Source organism: Eumetopias jubatus, unplaced genomic scaffold, assembly GCF_037043125.1.
Source record: "Eumetopias jubatus isolate StellerSeaLion01/CBP00866 unplaced genomic scaffold, mEumJub1_p1.0 scaffold_4, whole genome shotgun sequence".
NCBI classification, from domain to species: Eukaryota; Metazoa; Chordata; class Mammalia; order Carnivora; family Otariidae; genus Eumetopias; species Eumetopias jubatus.
In genome coordinates, this window is record NW_028274810.1 from 160491766 (window position 1) to 160514564 (window position 22799).

The 22799-nt window shown below is 38.6% G+C and overlaps 1 protein-coding gene across 3 annotated transcripts in view; it reads left to right on the forward strand.

Moving 5' to 3' along the window:
• ZNF704 (zinc finger protein 704) overlaps window positions 1–22799 on the forward strand; it is a 225323-nt gene that overhangs the window by 24191 nt on the left and 178333 nt on the right. The window lies entirely within an intron of this gene.

Sequence of the window (22799 nt, forward strand, 5' to 3'; positions counted from 1 at the left end):
CAGTGTTCTGCTGATAATGTAAAAACAAACAAACAAATATTTTATTGGGAGCAAGAAAAATTGAATTCTAGACAGAAACGTATTTTGGGGCACCTGGGTGGCTGATTTGGTTGAGACTTTGGCTTCGGTCATTCTTCCAGGGTCCTGGGATCGAGCCCCGTGTCAGGCTTCCTGTTCAGTGGGGAGTCGGCTTCTCCCTTTCCCTCTGCCCCTCCCCGCCCCCAGCTGGTTGCTCTCTCTTTCTCTCTCCCTCTCTCTCAAATAAAATCCTAAAAAAATAAAATAAAATAAATAAAAAGAAACATATTTCGGGAACATTAAAGCTATTATAACAAGCCCCCCAGATGTACAAAACTATCATAAAAGTTTTAATCTTCACCCTTAGACCTTAAAAATCCATCATCTTCAGCACCAAGTAAACAGAACCTGAAAGTCCATCATCATTACCAGAATCCCGATGATACTCTTCATTACTGGAACTCACTGCAGTGCAGACTGAGTTGGCCCTGTGTGCAGAACACTACTTTCGGCCCTCTTGCAGTGTTCTGTCACAAAGTTGATAACTATTACTATGGAACTGAGTATTAAGTAATACTTTTGTCCCTTTTGACCCACAGATTACAATCATAATAAATTTAAAACTAGACTCTGAGGTAAATAACAAATTCCACTTCAGATAGGCTAGATTTATTTGTTGTGTGTGCATGGCTTACTTCTGTGAAGAAGAGGAGCTATGTCCTTTCCTAGGATGTTCTGTGTCACTGGGCTTGCCACTGAGGACGGTGGAGGCAAGGGAGCAGACACCAGTCTGGTAACCATTAGCTGCACATCTCCTGTGGCGGTCCTCCTTCCGCCCAGAATATGTTATCCTAAGCATAAAATATATTTAAGGCTAAGTCTGTGCATCTGGATAAGAAGTCCTTTTCCTACGGGTTTTTCTATATAAATGAGGTTATTTGCTTTAGATTTGTTCAGATTTGTAGAGGAATTGTATGACAAACATGTTTGTGCCTTTTTTCTGAGTTCTTATATATTTAAGTTAGAACTATGTAATGCTTAAATTTAGTTCCCGCTTATTCCCTTAACATTATTCCATGTATGCTTAACTAGATTTTTCGCTGCTTGATGTTATCTTTATTATTTTTTCTCTTTTTTAAAAAATTGGGTTATTTTTCTATTTGTTGAATATCTTTTTTTTTTTTTTAAGTAAGCTGTACACCCAATGTGGGGCTTGAACTCATGACCATGAAATCACAAGTAGCATGCTGTACTGACTGAGCCAGCCAGGTGCCCCTGTCTTTATTATTTTAATCTCCCAGATGGGATGGAACAGTAATGATTGCTTATCTTATCATTTGTGTTAAGGATTATGGCACAGTGGAAGATTCAGAGACCTGAGTCTTATTTTTTATCTTCGCTCTTAACTAACAGCGCAATCTTGAGTAAATTCCTTTAGTGTTTGTTTCTTTATTCCTCTGTAAAACAGAGGTAGATCATGTATCTTATTTTTTTAGCTTAAAAAAAAACTTCAAAAAATAATTATAAATTCACCCACAATTGTAAGACATAACACCGAGAGATCCTGTATAACCTTCATCCAGTTTTGTTGAAGGGTAACATTTTGCTTAACTACAAGACAGTATCACACCCAGGAAACTGATATTGGTACGATCCACCAACCTTATTTAGATTTCATCAGTTTTAATGCATCTGTGTGTGTGCATGCGGTGTTATCACATGTGTGATAGATTTATGTGACCAAAACCACAGTGAAGATAGGAAACAGTCCCATCACAAGGATCCCTCCTGTTGCCCTTTTATAGGCATAGCTACCTCTTTCCCACCTCTACATCTCTAACCCCTAGCAACCACCCATCTGTTTCCCACGTCTATAATTTTGTCCCTCAAGAATGTTATATAAATGGAATCATATGGTGCATAACCTTTTGAGATCGGATCTTTTCACTACAACATATTTCCCTTGAGTTCCATCCAAGTGTTGGAGAAGGTAATTGAGAGGACATGACTGCCAGCTGACTTGAGAACAGGACCCAGGCAATCAGAGGCTCCTCACCCTCCCTTGCTCTTGGAATGTAAATGTATATTGTGCTCCCCATTCCCACACTAGGAGCTGTTTTAAGGATGTAGGCTTGAGAGAAGAAGGTGTTACTGAGACCGTCTGAATGGTGTATGTGACTGAGCCCAGTTAAGGCCGCTATATAAACTTTTAAGATTCTGGTGGGCAGGTGTGGAGGTCTACTTGTCTTGTGCCTGCTCGAGACAAGCCTGGAATGTAAGTTCCCTTGCTTATTAAACCTGCCCCCTACCTATCTGGAACTATCTGCCCCTTTCTTCAGTCTTTCTTTGCCCTCGTATATGGGGGCCAGTTTCAAATTTCACCTGGGAAGCTCCTGAGACTTTGAACCAACACCAAGTTGTTTCATGTATCAATAGTTTATTCCTTTTTATTACTGAACAGTATTCCATGGTATGGATGTAAGTGAAGGACATTTGGGTTGTTTCTGGTTTGGGCTATTTTGAAAAAAATTGTGGACATTCATGTAAGTTTTTATTTCTCTTGGATAAATGCCTTTGAGTACAGTTGCTGGATCAATTATGGTTAAGTGCATGTTTAGTTTTATACGAAACTGCCAGAGTTTTTCATAGTGACTGTGTCAGTTTACATTCACACCAGCAATGTATTTTGAGTTACTTTTTATAGAACATATGAGGTGTGGACTGAGGTTCATGTGTTTGCCTACGGATGACCAATGCTTCAGCACCATTTGTTTAAAAAAAATGATCTTTCCTCCATTGCATTGCTTTTCCACCTTTTTTCAGAAATCAGTTGGACATATTTATGAGGGTCCATGTTAGGGCTCTCTGCTCTGCTCCATTGGCCTATGTGTCTCTCCCTCTGCCAATATCACACTGTCTTGAGTACGGTAGCTATATAACAAGTCTTTTTGTATAGGGTAGAGTGACTCCTCTCACTTTATTCTTTTTTTGTCTTAAATGTTTTGGGGCACCTGGGTGGCTCAGTCAGTTAAGCACCCGACTCTTGATTTCAGCTCAGGTCATGATCTCAGGATCATGGGATCAAGCCCCGTGGTAGCTCCAAGCTTAGCGGGGAGTCTGCTGGAGATTCCCTCTCCCTCTGCCCTTCCCCCCACTCATGCACTCTCTCTCTCACAAATAAATAAACCTTCTAAAAAAAAAGTTGGATTTGCTCCAGGTGTCCTGTGCCTTTCCAGACACATTTTAGAATGAGCATGTCTATGTGTATAAGAGCCTCGCTAGGATTGATAAACCTGTAGATGAATTTGGGGTGAATTGACACTTTGACTATATTGAGTCTTCTGACCCATTGCCGTGATATGTCTCTCCATTTAGTTAGGTCTTCCTTCATTTCTTCAGCAGCGCTTTCATATTTTCAGGAAACAGATCCCATACATGTTTCTGCTAGACTTATACCTAAGTATTTTATTATTTTATTTGGTGTGATTGTAATTGTGTTTTATTTTTATTTTTTGTAATTGTTTTTTAAATTTCAGTGTCCATGTGTTTGTTATAAGTATACAAAAGTGCATTTGTTTTTTTGTCTTATTCATCTTATATTCTGTGATCTTACGGAGCTAGGTATCTTTAGAAGTCCTTTTAGCTCTGAAATTCTAAAAGAATATTGACCAATTATTCTTTATCTCCAGTGAAGATTAACTGAGTGGAAGCCAGGTTAAGTTTTTCAGGAGTGGAAACCAGGTTAAGTCCAACCAAAAGAACTTATTATCCAAAAACATGACTACATCAATAGACTACCTAGAAAATACCTCCTTCTTTGAGAGCTCTGACAATGATATAATTAGCTTTTCAGGGAAGACATACTCCTTGACTTTAGATAATCTATTTAGTCCCCCAGTAAACCCCAAAGATCTCTTGATTCATTTAAAAATGTACCAGTAACAGTATTCTCAAAGTAGAGGATTTAAGATGTGTGTGTGTATTAAGTCTCTGTATTTTAAAAGCTGAGTTACTCAATAAATTGGAATTCCTTTTAGTACATATCCCCCAAGATAAAATATCAATTTATTTTAAAGTGTCTGCTTAGGAAATGAATAGTTGCTGCTAGGAACTACGTGTGAGTTTCACTCAAGAGCAACTGCTAAAAAACACCAGTGAAGAGCATGCAAGTCATTAGTCAATGAATTGAACAGATCAGTGATATCAGTATGGCCCTGGATTACCTAGGTAGGGATGCAAATCTCTGTGAAACCAAAAGGCTGATTTAGTCATGCATGATTCATGAGCAGCATTTCCTGATAAGACTAAGAGAATAAGGTAACTTCATGGTCCATCCTTCAAAATCTTGAACATACTACATAACACCCGGCAGTATAGAAAGCAAAAAGACATGCTTTATTTTATTTATTTAGTATTGCTAGACATGGAATAGTGCCACATAGTTTTTAGTACAGCAGAGGTTAGGAGCTTAACCATTTTTCTTTAGCAAAATTTTTTAAAATCATCTAAAATTAAAGCACACACTTCCCTCCACCAGTCAAGGATGAACATGGTAATCTAGGAGCATCAAATACTGGAGTTTTAATATGGAGACTCTTACATCATTTAGGGCATTAACAATTGAGTAAAATGGCCCCAGGTTGCTATAATTTTTCAGATTTTTTTGTGTTTTTCCTCTGTTTGGGGATATTCAGGTGTGCCTCTTCTGCTTTGAAATCTTACTCTATAAGCAAGTCTGAATTCATGGTTCTGAGGATATTTCCTTACCATTTTACTAATAATAAATCCCAAGTCCTTAAGACAGTTCCTTCATTATGCTGAAAGACCTTCTAAATTCTCAGCAATGTTTGCAGAAGTTCAGATGTGTGGAGTATCCCATCCCTAAAAGAGGAATGCAGAGTATGGGAGCATACGAGCTCTTTTTTGTTCTGATATAAACCAGGCGATTAGTGTGAGAAAGGTAAATAGCACAAGTCACACAGCACCAGTTTTACTCAAATGCTTGAACTTCCTAAATGTAGCCAAGACTCTTCTTATCAGCAGGGTCAGCCTCCGGTGTGAGGAAATTAAAGTGCAAGTGACGGAAACGTTCTGCATTAAATTTGGCATTGAACAGGGCCTTACTGATGACTGTGTTTGCATGGAGCCCTGTGGGATCAGAGTCACTGTGAAAGTGAGGAAGGGTGTGGCATAGGTGCTATTGGGCTATGTATTACTAAAAACTATAACATTCTATGTATATTAGCTTTTGGTGGCCTTGAGAGGCTAAATCTTTATGGAGGGGAACATAAATATATAATAAGAAAATTGAATAGAATAGGTACTCTGTAACCTGCATTCATATATCTTCAAGGTTAAATACCCCAAAGGCTCCAGGTTTTTTTGAAATCAAAGTCAAGAAGTATTCCACATTCAGAAACTTTTTTTAAAACTAAAGAGTTTTGATCATCTCCACATAAAATTGTAATAGCACATTTAGTTTGGAGGTAGATTTTTTAAAATTTAAAAACTCCTGAGGTGAAGTAAAATGAGAAAAACAGCTTTTGTTTTCCTGTCTTCAGATCTTTAAACAGCTCTTCAGATCCCTGCCTCCCAAAGTAGGATGGTAAATTGACTGCTCTACCAGTATCTAGTTGTTACTGTGGTAGGGCAGTGAAGAACACAGAAATCTCATGGGCTCCCTCTACTTCACCTTCCTTCCAGATCAAATGCGGCATCTATTCCTATTGATTTTACTTGCTAAGTATTTCTCAGGTAAGTATCCTCACCATTGCAGCCACCACTATGCGAGCATCTCTCCTCTAGATGAATACTTACCGCCTCATAGTTGATCTTCCCATATATTGGGTTCCTGTTGCCACTGTAGCAAATTACCACAAATTTGGTAGCTTAAAATAATGCAAATGTGTTCTCTTACTGCTTTGGAGACTAGAGGTCCAAATGGTTCTCACTGGGCTCAAGTCACGGTGTGTTGGTTCCTTCCCCAGGAGGCTCTTGGTGTCCATCCATTCTTCCACCTTTTCCAGCTTCCAGTGGCCGCCTATATTCCTTGTTGTATAGGCCTTTCCTCCATCTTCAAAGCACATTGCTATACTCTCTGCCTCCATCATTACACGCCCTTCTCCTCCACTGTGAAATCTCCCTTGTGATTTTACTTAGAGCCCACCTGGATAATTCAGGATAATCTCTCCATTGCAAGATCTTTAGCTTAATCACATCCTCAGAGTTACTTTTGTCATATAAGGTAACATTCACACGTTCTCAGGATTAGGATGTGGATGTCTTTGGGAGCCATTATTCAGCTTATCACACCCTGTCACACTCAGTCTCTCAGCAGTTCACCTTGACACTGCAGCCAGAGTAAATGGCATATCTGATCTATAATCCTTCTACCCCCAGTTTAAACCCCATCTGTGGATTCCATAGTCTTAGGATCAAGACCACATTTTTTACTGTTCCCTGTATGGCCTTAGTAGCGTGCTAAGGCTGTCATGACAAAATAACATAGACTCTGCTGCTTAAGCAACAAAAATTTATATTCTCTCAGTTCTGGAGGCTCAAAGTCCACAATCAAAGTGCTGACAGCCTTGGTTTCTTCTGAGGGCTCTCTCCTTGGCTTGCAGATGGCCACCTTCTTGCTGTGTCTGCACATGGTCATCCCTTGATCTGTGTGTTATCCATATCCTAATCTCCTTATGAGGATGCCAGTCATATTGGATTAGGGCTTACCCATATGACCTTATTGTTTCTTAAGTACCTCTTTAAAGACCATATGTTCAAATATAGTCATATTCTGAGGTATTGGAGGCTAGGATCTCAACATGTGAACTTTGGGAGGACACAATTCATTTCATAATACGTGGTCTGGACCCCTCTATCTCCTTGGCTTCATCTCATGCCCTGTATCATCCCTTATTCTGGTCTCCAGCTTTGGTGATTTTTTTTTCCAAATTCTTAAACTTGCCATGCCTTCCTGTCACAACTGCCTTCATTTAAATAGCTCCACCTCTCGTCAGACCTCAATCCAACCATCACTTCCTGGTATAGACTGATGGTATTTGGAGATGGGACCTTTGGGAGGTAATTAGATTAAGGTAAGGTCGTGGAGGATACCCATGATGGAATTGATGTCCTTATAAAGAGATGAGTCCGAGAGCTCTCACTCTCTCACTCTCTTACCTTGTAAACCAGACACCTCACCGGACATGAAATCTGCCATGCCTTAATCTCGGACTTTTTGGCTTCCAAAATTATGAGGAGCAAATATTTGTTGTTTAAGCCACCTAGTCTGTGTATTTTTGTTATAGCAGCTCAAACCAACAAAGACCCTTTCTCAGTCGCCTTCCCAGACTCTAATATTTCCCCTTCCATGTGTTCATAGCTTTTCCACATATCTCCCTATCAGAGCATTTGCTATAATTGTAATATTGTTTGTGTTTGTGCAGTTCATTTATTTATGCCCCTCACTCCCACTAACCTGCAAGCTCCACAAGTGTAGGCACCTTTTATACATTTTTAGTACACACACACACACACACACACACACACACACACACACACACATCATTATTATCACCTTTGCCTACATACAATACCTAGCAAAAATATTTATTGAATAAATGACTACTTTTCAAGCAAACACTCTTTTCAGAGGTCTACTAAAATATCTTTATTTGATGTTATCACTGGGGAAAAGGAGACTGGTATATGTGCGGGTTGGAATAAATATTCAAGCTTTAGAATTTTTATCTTCTTTAAAGCTTTTATACAAAAAAAAAATAAAGCTTTTATACAACCTCTTTTATAAAGAGTTCCATGAGAATGATCTTTAAATAAGAAAACTAAGAGGTATTTTAGATGGGAATTAATGTATTAACATATACTTTAAAACTGTGTGTTATACAGAGATACAGAAGGTGTTTATATAGTGTCTATCACTTGTCTGCTGTTTTCCTGGAAGAATGTACATGTTTTTGGCTGTAAACAACTTACTTGCCTTTCGAAGCTAGAGAATAAATTGTGGCTTGTTCATATTTTACTTTCTTTTTATAGAATGTCCTTCAAATAGCACATGAGCAAAATGTTTCAACTTCTAAAAAAACCAGAATATGTGACCTTTGACATTCATGAACACAAATCTTTGCGCTGTGTAAGGTCCTGTGAGGAGCACTGCTTGGCTACCAGCCAACTTTCATTTCTTCTACCAGGGGTGTCGGGGCCACATGGTGTGTTGGGAAGAAGAATGTTAGTATACGGAGCCTGTAAACTACTGACAAAATCCCTCTCCTACAAAGTCCGCCTTTAAAAGTTCTACATTAAATAGCACTGTTCTAGAATATGCAAATGAATACAAAGTTCCTACTTTACTAAATTAGTAAAGTTTATACTAATATAAGGTTCCTGTTTTTAAAAAAAAAAACCTATAAATTGAGTTAGTTCATAGGCCAAATATATGAGATATATTGGTGGAAAGCAGTTTCTTCTACATGATTTGCAGTGATAAATAGCCACGGGGTACATTTTAGCAACAGCCAATGTAGGGTCGTCTTTTGGCTCATTTCCTGGGTTGAAGATGAAATCACCCATCAGCAGGTGAGAAGGTAAACTTCCGTTTGGCCTTGCCTAGCTTGCAGGCCTGCCCTCCGTCTGTGTTAAGGAGACTCGTGTAGGATTGCATTCATTTGGGGAAGATTGCCGCTCTTATGTAACAAGCTCTGGGACAAAAAGTAAAGCAAGGAATGACGTGCCATTGCTGAGCACCTACTCTACCTGCTCATCTTCACTGTGGTTCCTATTTCCGAGGCTTTTCTGAGGCAGGTTAGAGCTCAGCGTGTGGGGTGATGTGTACAGTGGTCAGAGACACTGATGGCACCCCACTGGGCTCGCTCCAGGCACCAGCTCTGAAGTGAGTGAGATGGATTTCGTGATCTCTTCCTGGTTTTATTGCTGTCTCTATTTTTCTTATGACCCTCTTCCCACTCTAGGCTCCCAAAAGCCTTCCCTTCCTCTGGCTGCCCCCAGGGGCCCATACTGTTTTATCTGAGCAGAGCCCCATTGTCCTCCACCGGGACCTCCTTTTCTGTGGGTTTGTAGTCCCTTTTACACACTAAGCCTGTATCAGATTGCTACAACCCTGCATCTTTCATTAACCATCACAATGGTTATTAATCACTCTCACAAACTAGTTCTCAATAAGATACTGACAGAGAGAAAGGGCTAGAGTTCATTGCCTATTTACCATGGATCAGTCACTTTATTAGATATTTCCATTTAATCCTTTCTACCCACCTGTGATCCCTCTTTAAAGAAGAGGAGCAGACCTTAAAATGCAGAAAGGGCTAAGATTTGATCCCAGTTTTATATAATTTCACAACAAATATAAACTCCTTTTCCCGGGATATATGTGGTTTAGCCAGAGGTGCTGGATTCATGATATAAGTATGACTTAACCCTATTGTTAGAATTTCTGGCATTATTCTTAGCCGTCAGGTTACAGATAGAGACTGGGGATCTTTCTAGCACCTTCAAGTTGTGACACATGTAGCTTCCTACTTAAATGGTGTTTTAAAAAGTTTAAAAGTTAAAACTAAGAACAATAGTTTATTAGCAATCATTTTTATAGGGTATGTTACAGTTATAAAATCTTTCTTATTTGATTCTCTCAGTAATGTGTGGATTCTTGGGGATTAAGAGTGGAAGTGGGTAATTTAGACTGGAAGGAATTGCAGTAGTCCAAGTGAAAAATGCTGTTAGCCATGGAAGAAGAGAGAAGTGCATAGACTAAAAATATGTGTTGGAGGTCACAGACAGAAGACGCTGCAAAGACCAAAAGTGTGGAAATCTAGAAATGTATGGTGGTGTGACAGATACTGTAGATTGGTTCATTCAACACCTCTGCCATCCCCTCCTGTGTTATTTTCCCATGTTACTGTGGCCAGAATTTCCCAGAATGAATACCTTGCAGCTAGAACTGTGTGTGACTTTGGTTCTGCCAATACATGAGGCATGTGACAAGAGGCTGAGAAAGACAGTGAAGGGTGGCCACGTGCTGAAGACATCTTCCGACAGACGTAGTGTCAAAGTTTCCTGGTGCTGCTGGGGTATCTGTCATGGAAGTTCTAGTTTTCAGTACCTGTTGTCATGGGATTTGAGTGGTGGGAGGCAGTGCTGTGGTACTTTTTCTAGTTCAGACTTGTGGTAGGGTTGAACTTTTCTCCTGGCTCTGTGCTTCCTGCTCATCTTTCAGCGTGGTTTCTTTCTTCTGTCATTGTCCTTTTGAACATCCCCATCTGACTCGCCAGGCTTCCTGGAGATTTCTGAACTACCAATAACCCTCTTTCTGTTTAAGCTAACTAGAGGATTCCCTTGTTTTCTTCTGCAAATACGAATTGGGACTCATCCTGCTATCATAAAGCCAAGATGATGCTTCAAGGAGTCTAATTGTGTTTAGTACTGTCAAGAATAGAAATTGGAAGATGTGCATTTATTAAATGTAGTGATATGTAGTTCACTGTGACTCTAGCAAAAGCATCTTTTCTTTTGGTGGAAGTAGAAATCGATTACAATAAGTCAGAGAGGTAAGGAATAGGAGGTAGGGGAGTGAAGACAGCTCATATGAACATGTTATTGGTAACTTGACTGTGACAGAGAATACAGCAGAGGTGCAGTCGTTGAGCAGGATCAGAGGTCAAGAGAAGAGATATTGGAGCATATCTGATTACTGATGGGAAGTAACCAGTAGAGAGGTAGGTACAGGAGAGAGCAGGTGAGGGGGAAGATCTGTGAGATCTTGAGTCAGTTATGTAATTTCTGGGTGCCTTCGTTTCTTTACCTGTAAAGTTTGGACAACAGGAACAGTAGGACTAACAGTCCAAGTTCTCTTAGGATTTTTTTTGGGGGGGATGGGAGTGAAATAACGTATATGAAGAAATTTTAATGTAATGTCTTGTATTTAGTAAGGGCTTCATAAATGTAGTCATCATTATTATTATTACTACTAACTCTTGTTATTGTCTTCTGTATACTTTAGAATATCGTGAATATGGAATAGTAATCACTCTGTCCCTTGATTTTACAGATCTTCCTTTCAGCTCTTACAGACTAGCCCCCTTGCCGTATTATCATCACTTATACATTAACTAAGTAAACATTTATCAAGCACCCAGTGTGTGCCAAGAATGCATATAACAGGTGTCAAATAAATCTGATGTATATATCACATACAAAGCCAAGCGAAACTTGTTCTCTGCCTCCAAGTAGCTTCTGGACTACCGGAGGAGAGAGATGGGTAAAACATAAATACTTTATACCATGTTTTAAATTATATCAGTCTGGTTCTAGCAGGAGCAGAACTGCTAAGACATATGTATATATGTGTTGTATTTATTTATTCTTTTATACATATATGCACACTTTCTCTCACACACACACATATTTGCACATTTATTATAGCTGGCTAAGCAAACATGAAGTCCATAAGCATCCAGGCAGGAAGGAAGGATCAGGAACAGGCTGAAATGCCATAAGCACACCTTCTTATCTTAAGGTCTGCATGCAATCATTTATCATGGGTTAACCCAGTTCTTCTGTTGACCCATCTGCCTTCTTATGAAAGACTGTGCTGAAGTGGGAGACATTTCTCCCTCTTATTCTTATCTACTCCCTTCTATGCCAGTTGGACCTTTATTTTAAAGAATTAAATTTATGATCAGCAGATACACAAATTTATTCTAATATGCATTGCTTAAATTTTTGAATACACTCTAGCTGCATTTATTAACAGGTTTTATTTAGTCATCTGTGCAGCTAGTTAAAGTGATTGGCTGGCTGTGAATTAAGAGCACAACCCAAGCTTAAGTGTGAATTCGTTCGTTTTCAACTTTAGTTTTTAATTTCACCTGCTGTTTACTGCTCTGAGGAATAATAAATTGTATTTTAAGTGAAATATATATTTAAGGAAGAAACTTTAGCAACGAATATTCTTTTTTTTCCCTGAAAATGTGCTTCTTAATCTCTCTGAAAATTAAACAAGCTGTGTCAGACTGTGGCAACCACTGTTGAGTTTGAGAAACCATCTTTATAGTTCTATTGCTAAAGGAATTCAGGGTATTGGGTTAGATAGTCTAATGCTCTTGCTTTTTGTTGCAAGAAGTTGAAACCAGTGCAGGTTTTACAGAAGAGAAAAGTGGGGTGAGGTGGGTGGGTGGGTGGGGATTATGTTTGTGAGGGGAAGATCGAGGCCTGTAACAGGAGACAGCCTGCAGCGGGCCCTCAGGTGTGGACGGGTATAGGACTGGAGTGTGGGGGGAAGAGGTAGCCCTCAGATCCCGTGTGTCTGAGGATCCTTTTGCCCTCTGTCCCTGTTTCTCTCCAGAGTCTGCTCATCCTTCCTCTTGACTCTTCCCTGGATTCCTCTAGTTTCTCATGTGCACATGGGCTGGCCTTGTCACCTGCGCTGTTATTTCCAGCCACCGCTACTAATCGACATCAGTTTCTAGCTCTCTCCTATCAGATTCCTGAAAGAAAAGATTCTCTTGGCCCTGTTTATGCCCAGAGAAAATGTGCAATACTCTCTTCAAAAACTGATTTGCTTTTTTTTAAATACATGTCAGAAGTACATTCAACAACTTTCCATAAAGTTCTATTCCAACCACTTTTGGGAAATGTGTGGTTTGGTCAGAGGAACCATGTTTTAAAGTCTGATTTGATTCCCAGGTCAGAAGCAAATAACTATTTAACCCATTAAAAAAATGAGCTTTAACATGCTGCTTGAGTTCCCAGGAATCTCCTTTTTCTAGCTGTGTATTCGTGCCTAGGATTCAGGCCAGGTGGGGACAAGGGAGCTCAGAGATGCTCAGCAGGGGGGCAGAGGGGCCATCAGGGAGATGGAGGATGGGCTCCAGTAGGGGTGTGGGAAAGGCCCTGTGAAGTCTGCTGTCTCTAGAGTAGCCCTTCTATTCAATGTGGTGGGGCAGGGCAAGGTGCCAGTGAAAGTGGTCCCTTGGGAAGAGCCTCCAAGGAGGAAAGGTCAGAGACAACGAAGGTCTGTTCTGTGCCTAGGGGCCCCAGCTCCTCCTGGCAGTGGCAGTGGCCATCAGTTGAGGCTCTGTGTGACAGTCACAACAATTAGTATGAGCAGTCTTCTATAGGTCAGCTGTCTCTCAGTAAAACAGCTGCCTCTACTCCTTCAGAAAGAAGCTTCTAAGAAGGTCAGGTGGGACTCAAATAGTCACTGTAAACCAAATGTGGAAGACATTGAAGACAGCACTGATTATCATTGTTATTCTTGACTATGAATGTTAGGATTCCCTGGGAGAGCAAGTGGGCTGGATCTGCTGGGAACCACAGGCAGGTGTGAGGAAGTGTCCCCAGGCATCCCTGGGGACTAGGCTGCTTGATGACCTGCCCCTAACACTTTACTCTCCAGGAATCTTCATTTCCCAGGAGTTTTGAAAATCATACAACTTTAACTGTGCCTTGCTTCTGAAATTATGCCTTATTTTCTCTCTGTATGTTTGTCCTGGATTAACCTGGTGATATTTGTAGAAGGAAGGTCCAGAGTCCCTTAATTTAAACAGTAAAATTAATCCTATTTTCTCTATAGATTTTATTATAAAATAAGGGTTGCATTCCTAGAGATAAAGTCCTCCATGAAATAAAGTTGAATACCTTGATAAGGAAAGGATTAAGATGGTGACCATTCTGTGCTTCACTTATTTCTTCCCCAAATATAGTACAATTCACTATTTCCTTCTGGTAACTTAGGAAATTTCTTTTAGATCGAAGAACCCCACACCTTGCAGCCTCAGGAACTTGACATCCATCCTCCTTAGTCTTTATTAGTAGGTGCTACCATATAGCACATATAATCACCTGAAAATTCATTCATTTATTTATTCCCCAATACTTATTGAGGGTCCACTGTGTTTCAAACACTCTTCTAGGTGCTGGGAAACATCAGTACATAAAACAAAGAATGTCTATTCTCATAGAGCTAACACTCTGGTAGAGCAGCCCGGACCATAAACATAATAAATAGTAAATTATACAGTTCATTGTGAAATGGTAAGTGCTAAAGAACAATATAAAATAGAATATGGCAGATGTGGATTGGGAGAAAAGCGCTGCAACTTTAGAGGGTGGAGACATTTGCAAAAAGAATGAAAGGGTGAGGAAGCAAGCAGTGTGGGTATATGTAGGAAGAACATTCCTGGAAGATGGGGTGGCCAGTGGAAAGGCCCCAAGGCAGGGGTGTGTCTGCCACGTTCAAGGCCAGCACTGGTCGGGGAAGGAAGCAGGAGAGGGAGAAGGAAGGATAGAGGGGAGCCAGCTCGGATGAGGCCCTTGCCTGGAGGCTTTTATTCTGTGCAAAATGGGGAGCCATTGGAGAGTTCTGAGATGGGGAAGGGCATGATCTGACTCTTGTTTTTAAGAGATAAGACAGGCTACTGTTACTGAGAAGGAACTGGGGCATGTGGGAGGCAGGGCAAGGATGCCAGCAGGGATCCAGGGTGGAAACTATTGTGCAAATCCTGGCAAGAGGTGATGGTGGCTTGGCTGTGGAAGGTGGTGGGAAGTGGTTGGATTCTGGATATATTCGGAAGTAAAGGCCACAGCATTTTCCCATGGATTGGATGTGATTGGTTCAGTTAAACTTTGATTTATATAAAACAAATGGAATACCTAATTGATGTGATAAGTTAAAAATTCTGTATGCTGAAGTTAAATCCAATAAGGTTGAGCCATATTGATGTTGATTTCCCCTCTTTCCTTACATTTGGTTGGAAAGGATATGCAGGTAACTTGAACAGAGCCTGAGTCTATATTGTACTTTATAGAAATAGGTATTTCCATTCAGGGCTTTTCAGAAAGGATTTAAAAAAAAAATATTTAAGTTGTGTGTTCTCGCTTGCATAATTTTAATAGAAGGCTTGAAACTTCAGCCAAGAAGTCTTCCACCAAACATTTTTGCAATAACTTTGCTAAATGTGCAGCTGACTAATCTGCCATTAGGCAAGCCAAGTCATGCTTTGTTGACTATTAAGTTGTGAGGATATTAAAGTTAAAACTTGCTGTGGTAAACCCAGCATTAACAACCCTGATTGCTGAGATAGTGTACTTGTATGCATGATGTTGGAACCTAACACAGGGTTTCAACTCTGTTGTGATAAGTTTTACTTCTTGCCCCATCTTCACACCACCCAACCAGTCTGACTTTCATCTGCCATTCACTGTCTTGGTACAGAGAAATAATATACTTGAGGATAAAGCTGTCAAAATACTTCATTAGTTTCAGAGGACTAAGGGAATAATATAATCAATGGCCTAGCAATTGCAAGCAATTTTTTTAAAGTGTTTCTATTACACCTATTCATTAAGACTGGATAGATTTGCCATGAGACTTATTTTTCTGTGTACCTAGCATGAAATTTGAAGAATTTAATCTAAAGTGATGAGGAGAGTTCTGTTGACTGTTTTTGGACATACTTTTTAACGATTCAAGAGCCCGATCTTTCTTTGAGCATGACCCTTAGTGGTAATATTTTAAATTAGTTTACAATCAGTTGTTCCTATTATTAATGTAAGCTTTGCTTTCTTTGTGACATGTGAGATATGTTTGAAAATCTTTGGGTCTGACTACATATTCCATACTGTGGTTGATATGCCATTGTCATCAGTCACTAAATATGTAATGTATATCTATGTGTTTTGAAAACAAGTTTAAAAAATAGATCTTTGGGTGCCTGGGTGGCTCAGTTGGTTAAGCGACTGCCTTCGGCCCAGGTCATGATCTCAGGGTCTTGGGATCAAGCCCCGCATCAGGCTTCCTGCTCGGCTGGAAACCTGCTTCTCCCTCTCCCACTCCCCCTGCTTGTGTTCCCTCTCATGCTGTCTCTCTCTCTCTCTCTCTCTCTGTCAATTAAATAAATAAAATTAAAAAAAAAACAAAACTAAAAAACAGATCTTAATGTGGGGAAACACAATCTGAAATAGGAAAAATTCTCTTACAGAGTTTTTCATGTATGTCTGTGTGGTTTCCTGGTGAATGGAAGAGTCTTAAAGAGTTCCTTGGCCAAATAGACTATTCACTTGCTTCCTAAGTCTTGCTCTCCCAGAGTGGTTTTGCTGTGGCATGAATTTCATTCTCTTTTACAGAATTTCAATTTTACTTTCTTACTATGCAGAAAACCCCAAAAGGCAAAAGGGTTGGCTTTCTGCAGATTATTCCTGGAAATCCAGTTAATCTCCAGAGCCAACTCCTCAAATTTTATTGGGTTGAGATGAGTAAGCAAGGACAGTTTCCAAGAGGGAGTGTTGACACATACTTTTTGGCATTTCACTACTGCAAATCCATAGGGAGATTGTTAGGATTAAGGTGGCCTGGAATGCACTTGAGTGTAGACAGAAGAAAGGATTGATCAAGTAAGTGGGCTGATGTTAGAAGCCATCCTCTTTTCTAATGAGCTGTTAGAATCCTCCTATGAAAACCAGCTGTTTTTGTATTGAGAAAAGCTGATGAGCTTCAGTCCCTGTCTTAGAAAGTGGCATCCAATTTACAAAGGACATCATTTAGAGATATTCAAGATTTAAATAGATACTGTTAACTTCTTGTTTAAAATACTGCAATTCCCCTAGTATATCATATTTATAGTTATGTTGTTTATCTTCTTTTAGGAAAACAAAAGCTGTTCATTGGAATAAAAATTTTAAGTTTTATTTGTTCGTTAACTCAGTAATTGGTAGTATTCTCATATAATTGAACACTGAAGCTTTGTTCCCATGCAAGAAAATACACTGGATAATGCATGTATCTGTGATGTGCTGCATGAAGGGCTTCTGTGTTGGGTAGAAAGAAGGAATTCAATGGTAGTTATTGTAGTACAATATGATTGAGAGGTGCTGATAATCAATGAAAGTAATAGTGCAAGTGAGTGCATTATTTTAAGTAATTCATTTTCCCCTTTAATATATGCATATATACTAATAATTGAAAGCTAGTAGAAGAAAGAGTATTAGCTATATAAATGCCAGATTCTTGAGAAACAATTATATAAAAATGATGTGTATTTTTTCATCATAGAATAATTTCATAGGTTTTAAAATACCAAATTATATGCAAACAAAATAGAAAGGAAAATTAGCCTATAAATCTGCTCCCAAGGAAAACCATTCCTAACATTTTGGAATGTCCTTTTAGAATTTTCTCTCTCTTTATATGGACACATCTTTCTTTCCTGAAATCATATTACATATATTCATTTGGATTTCCTTTGTTTTCAGTTAATACATTAGATGTCTTTCCATTTTAATAAATATAGAGATATATCTCAGTTTTTAACCATACATTTTGCTTATGTATCTTAACCCCAAATTTATTGATGGGTGTTTAGGGAATTTGCATTTGTTTAATGTTATAAATAGTTCTGAAAAAAAGTTCTGGGATAAATATCTTTGTGTGCTTTTCTCTTTTTTTTTCCTTAGATGTAGAATTGCTAAAACAAAGGGATGCACAATTAAATTTGCTACCTTTCACCAGGTGGGCCTCCTACAACATGTATGCTCCCTCCAACAGTAGTTGAGAGTCCCAGTTTCCTTATATGTCATTTAGCACAGAGCATTATTCCTCATAATTTTTGTGAATCTTATTTTTTAAATTGTCTTTATTTTAATTTTTTAATTTGAAAACCTTAAATACATAAGTCTTCCATAATCTCACCACCTAAAACTTGTGTGCATGTGTGTGTGTGTGTGTGTGTGTGTGTGTGTGTGTGTCCATCCATAAGCATTTCTAATTATATAAGAAAAGAAGTCAAAGTGCCCTCTTGGCCCATTCAGTCTTCTGTTCCTTAAGGTGTATAGCTCCTTAGCAAACTACTCTGTTTTTTAAATGCAGTGCAATCATGCCTAACATATTAGTCTGCAACTTGACTGTTTCTCTTAATAGATCATGGACAAATGTTTTTCTCTTAATAGATCATGGATATTTTTTGATAACCTTCTTTTGGTGACTTCATGGTATGTCCATCATGTGGGTGTTCCAGACTTTGTTCCCCTATAAAGAACATTTTGGTTGTTGGATTCAGAAATTCCAACCTCCAGGAATTTTTCTTGCAGAAAAATGCTTGCACAAATGCATAAAGCTACATGCATACATATACAAGGATGTTCACTGTAGAATTATTCTTAATAATGAAAAATTGAAAAGAACCTCAGTGTCTCTCAAGAAGAGATCAGCTAGGAGCACCTGGGTGTCTCAGTTGTTAAGCATCTGCCTTCAGCTCAGGTCATGATCCCAGGGTCCTGGGATCAAGCCTGCTTCTCCCTCTCCCACTGCCCCCTGCTTGTGTTCCCTCTCTCACTTTGTCTCTCTCTGTCAAATAAAGAAAATTTTAAAAAATCTTTAAAAAAAGTCTCATAAAAAAAATCAATTAAAAAAATCTGATCTCATGAACTGTTATAGTTTTCAGTGTTTTAAAAAATGAGTAGATCTACTACTAACATGAAAAGTTGCCCCTGATTTATTGTGAAGTAAGAAAATAAGTTGCAGAATAATACATGTAGTATAATCACATTCATGTTTAGATGCTCCAAATAGTATATATGCATTGATAGGTACTTAATGCATTTTAAATAATTTGACGTGTTGCAGTAAATTGTTAAAAGCTGTTCTCTCTAAGGATTGGACTTGACTAGGCAGGGCGGGGAAAAGAGTGGGGAGGAATAGAAAGCTTTCCCCATTTTATTTTATACATATTTTTATTGAAAATTTAAGAATAAGCATATATTTTGTAACACTTTTAAAAATGAAAAGTACATTTAAACTCTACAGAAGCAGTGAAAAATAAAATGTTTAGGTGAGACGAGGTAGCTTCTGACAATCTACCTACTTAACAGTTTATGACTCCATGAAAACACAGGTAAGTAGAAAGTGGTATTTCTTATAGATACACAGTATTTCATTTACAATCTGGTAAAAGAGAAGAAGAAAAGAGGAAGAGCGAGTAAACCCTAAGGTCAGATGGGAGTTAGCTAGAAGCAGAAGTGGTTGTCATTGATCCTGTTTCTAGAAGAACACAGGAGAACTCAAATTCCTCTTCTTTAGGAGAGCTCTCCATTCATCTAAGAGCAGCTGTGTGGGGCATAACTCTTCTGTTTTCTAGACAAAATACTCCCAGTTCCTCCCAATAAGATCATTTGCCATACTGATCATTCTGTTATCTTTATTCCATTTGTCCGTGTCCATCTTGAAATGTGCATCCAAAATCAAATACTGCTACCTTTTAACATCCAGTCTTATCAGTGTGGGATAGTCAGAGGAATCCTTTCCTGGGCAGGAGACACTATTTTTTCTTAATCTAGACTAAGATTATTCCTAAACCTTAGCCTTGTATTTCCTCCTAGAAATTACTAGTCAACAGTCTTGCTGTTTTTCTTCATTATTTGTCACTCGGGGCTTCTAGATTGTGTTTGTTTTCTGGCTGTCTTCTGTGTTGAACCCTTTGCCTCCTTTTGAGCTGTAGCATAGTGCTTCTTCTGATACCCTCAACGTTTCTATTATCAAAGCTATCCAGCTCATAGGAGTCACATAATTCATTGATATCTGCTTCCAGGAAGGAAGCTAACTTGGCCCAGGCCATGTAGATCATCAGAAGACTGCCTTTTGTCACCAGGGCATTGTGCAAACTGGGGAAAAAATAAATAAGAGTGCCCTCTTTGGACAGATGAAGTACAAAAATTCCCCTCCAGGTGGGAGAATGAGAAACGTGTCTCTCTTCCATGGGTGACAAAGCCAGGGGTTGTGGCTTGAGTGGAGACTGGATTGAGTCCCATCTTACCAGTATGCAGGATATAAGAATGCAATTGCTTGCGACAGCCTGGCTTGCCACATCACCCGTGTTTCAAAAAAAAAAAAAAAAAAAGATTCATAGGCTTTATGGAAGCTGCATTACAAGCACCAGAAATTTCCCAGGTTCTGGTTTCAGGGCTTTTGTGAATATACTTTCCACACCAGTTACTCCTGGCTTAGTTCTTTTTTTTTTTTTTTAATTAACAGTACTGTTGAAGTATAATCTACATACCATAATATACATCTCATAAAAATCAGTTCAATGATTTTTAATAAATTTATAGCATCATACAGATATCATTACAGTCTAGTTCTAGAACATTTCCCCCACCATAGAAAGTTCTCTGGGGGGCACTTACTATCAGTTCTTGCTCCCACCCCCAGGCAATCACTGGTCTGTTTTCTGTCTTTATAGATTTGCCTTTTCTGGAAACCTCATATAAATGGAACCATATCTTCCTTTAGCTGCTTTGTTCCACTAATCTAATAGGGGTGCAAATTTAATCAGGGTTCATAGATTCCTTTGCTGTGTTCTTCCGCTAATCTGCTAATGGTGCAACACCTGGATATCAGCCCTATCCCCTTCTACTGCTACTACTAACCTTACTCATCCCTTTCTTTCCATTCAAACATGCTCTATTACCTCTCATCTTAGAACATTTTCCCTTGTCCAGCATCTCTCCAGCCACCATCCTATCTCTCTGGGCCATTTCCTCAAGATTGGACTTCATGTACTCTCCCCACTCTCTGCTTTCCTGTGAACTCTTCTTTTAAAAAATCTTTTAAATGTTACTATCTGATACAGATAAAAGAATGTTAAAAAGAACATGTAATCTCTATATGTAAACTCTAAAGGTTAGTAATGTAATGAAGATCTACACCTGTCACCCACTTCTTCCACCAGCTTTACACACAGTGGAATTCATGACTCAAAGTATCCAAACTACTTACTCATTGCTATATTTTTTTGTCCTCTTTGGTCCATTTCTAATTCCTTTTAATTCCGCTTTTAATATAAGGAGTTTGGGCTAAATAGTCTTTGAAATCCATTACATTGCTAAAATTCCCTCATTACTGTTGAGAGATTAATTTTTTGTTTAAGATGTATTATGGAAGATTTATAGCTTACACTGTTGAATATTACTGTATTTTTTTATGAAGTCTTGGCTAAGAGCATGACATAATTATACCACAATTTCTATAGGAAATTTATTCTACTTTGTATTAATTTGCTTTAGAATGCTGGATTTTTTTCCCTAAAATTCTGAAACTAAAAGCTGAGCTTCCTGTAATGTTCTCCACTAACCCTGTCTTTGCATTGAATTCATTTAACCAGTACAATTGGCCCCAAGGGAGGTATAGATGTCAATTATTGCTACAACTTAATACTAATGACTACTTAAATATTTAATTAATGCAATACTTGACACTTAGCAGGAAACTATTTATGTTGGCAAAACCAGGCCTTTGTTTTCATCTTCTATGCCTGGTGTTTAGCGTATCCCTTTTGTAACATAGGTTTGGAATGAGGTGCTATGGTGGTGAAAAAGCACCTCCCTCTCCTACCTCCAGGCAGAAAAGATTACATAGAAAGTGACTCCTGATGGATGTTTGAAATATTAGTAATTACATTTGTAGATTTTCCAAGCTACATTTTTTTAATTGAACATTCATTACCTTTTTTGAAGTTTGAAATATTTTTTTATATTTTTCTATTGTGTATTGATGTCATTAAAACAGCTCTTAAAAGCACTCATTTTAAGAAATATGGTAATTTTTTAATGAGTTGCAAGAAGACCAAAAGTGGCTGATCATTTTCCTGGGGCTGGGTCTGACAGGAACCCCACAGGAAAAAGATCATTTTGTCCTGACAAGTACAGGCCAAGGAGAGAAGAGAGCTCAGTTTAAAGCTCAATGTTCGTTTGAAAGAGACATTCCAGCCAAGTGGACTCCAAGGCACACGTTCATCACTGGGTTCTGGAAATTCTCATATGTGAGCAGGTCCTGTGACTCTAACATGCATACCTAAGAATTCCCCTTTAGTCTGAAAATTTCTGGTCTTTAATATCATATGTTGCCAGTATGCTATATTGAACACACATATTCTCATTTTATTCTGAAAATGCCTTATGTTTGTGGCTTTAGCTTCTGTAATTCTAAATTATTTGATCAATTTTTTTGTGCTTTTCCTCCTACCTAAAATTAAAAAGAAAGAAAGAAGCATATCCTCTATTTAGTGGGTAAGTGAAGATTTTTTATTTTACAGACTAAGTCCGCGAAAGGGATGAACTGTTGAACGGGCCTGTGACATGCCTTATAGGTGTGCGTATTTTGAAACACAATCCACTGAGCAGTGGAGTACTGATCACTTTTCTTTTCTTTTTCACTTTTCTTTTTTTGAGATTTTATTTGTTTATTTGAGAGAGAGAGAGAGAGGAGAGCACAAGCATGGTAGGAGCAGAGGGAGAGGGAGAAGCAGGCTCCCTGCTGAGCAAGGAGCCCGATGTGGGACTTGATCCCAGGACCCTGGGATCATGACCTCGGCTGAAGGCAGATACTTACCCGACTGAACCACCCAGGTGCCCCCTCTGGCTCTTCTTTGTACGCTCATGGCTTTAACAAGTTCATTCCAAACCTCACTTAATATACCAACCACCTTTACAAAAATCTTTCTTTAACTTCAGTCTTTGTTTTTAGTCATCACAAATTCTGAAATAACCAGAGTCAAGACCCCGAGGCTTAATTTTATATTTGTCTTAAACCTTAAGCATTGTTATATTTAGTCAAAAATGATAAGAAAAATTAATGACTTTTTTATCATCATACTAATAAGGGATTTCATTAAGATCTTAACTTCTGTAGATAAAAGATAAAAAACAGTTCTTCATGAACTAAAGAGTATGGTTAAGATCATTATTCTTAGTCAAAGATAAGG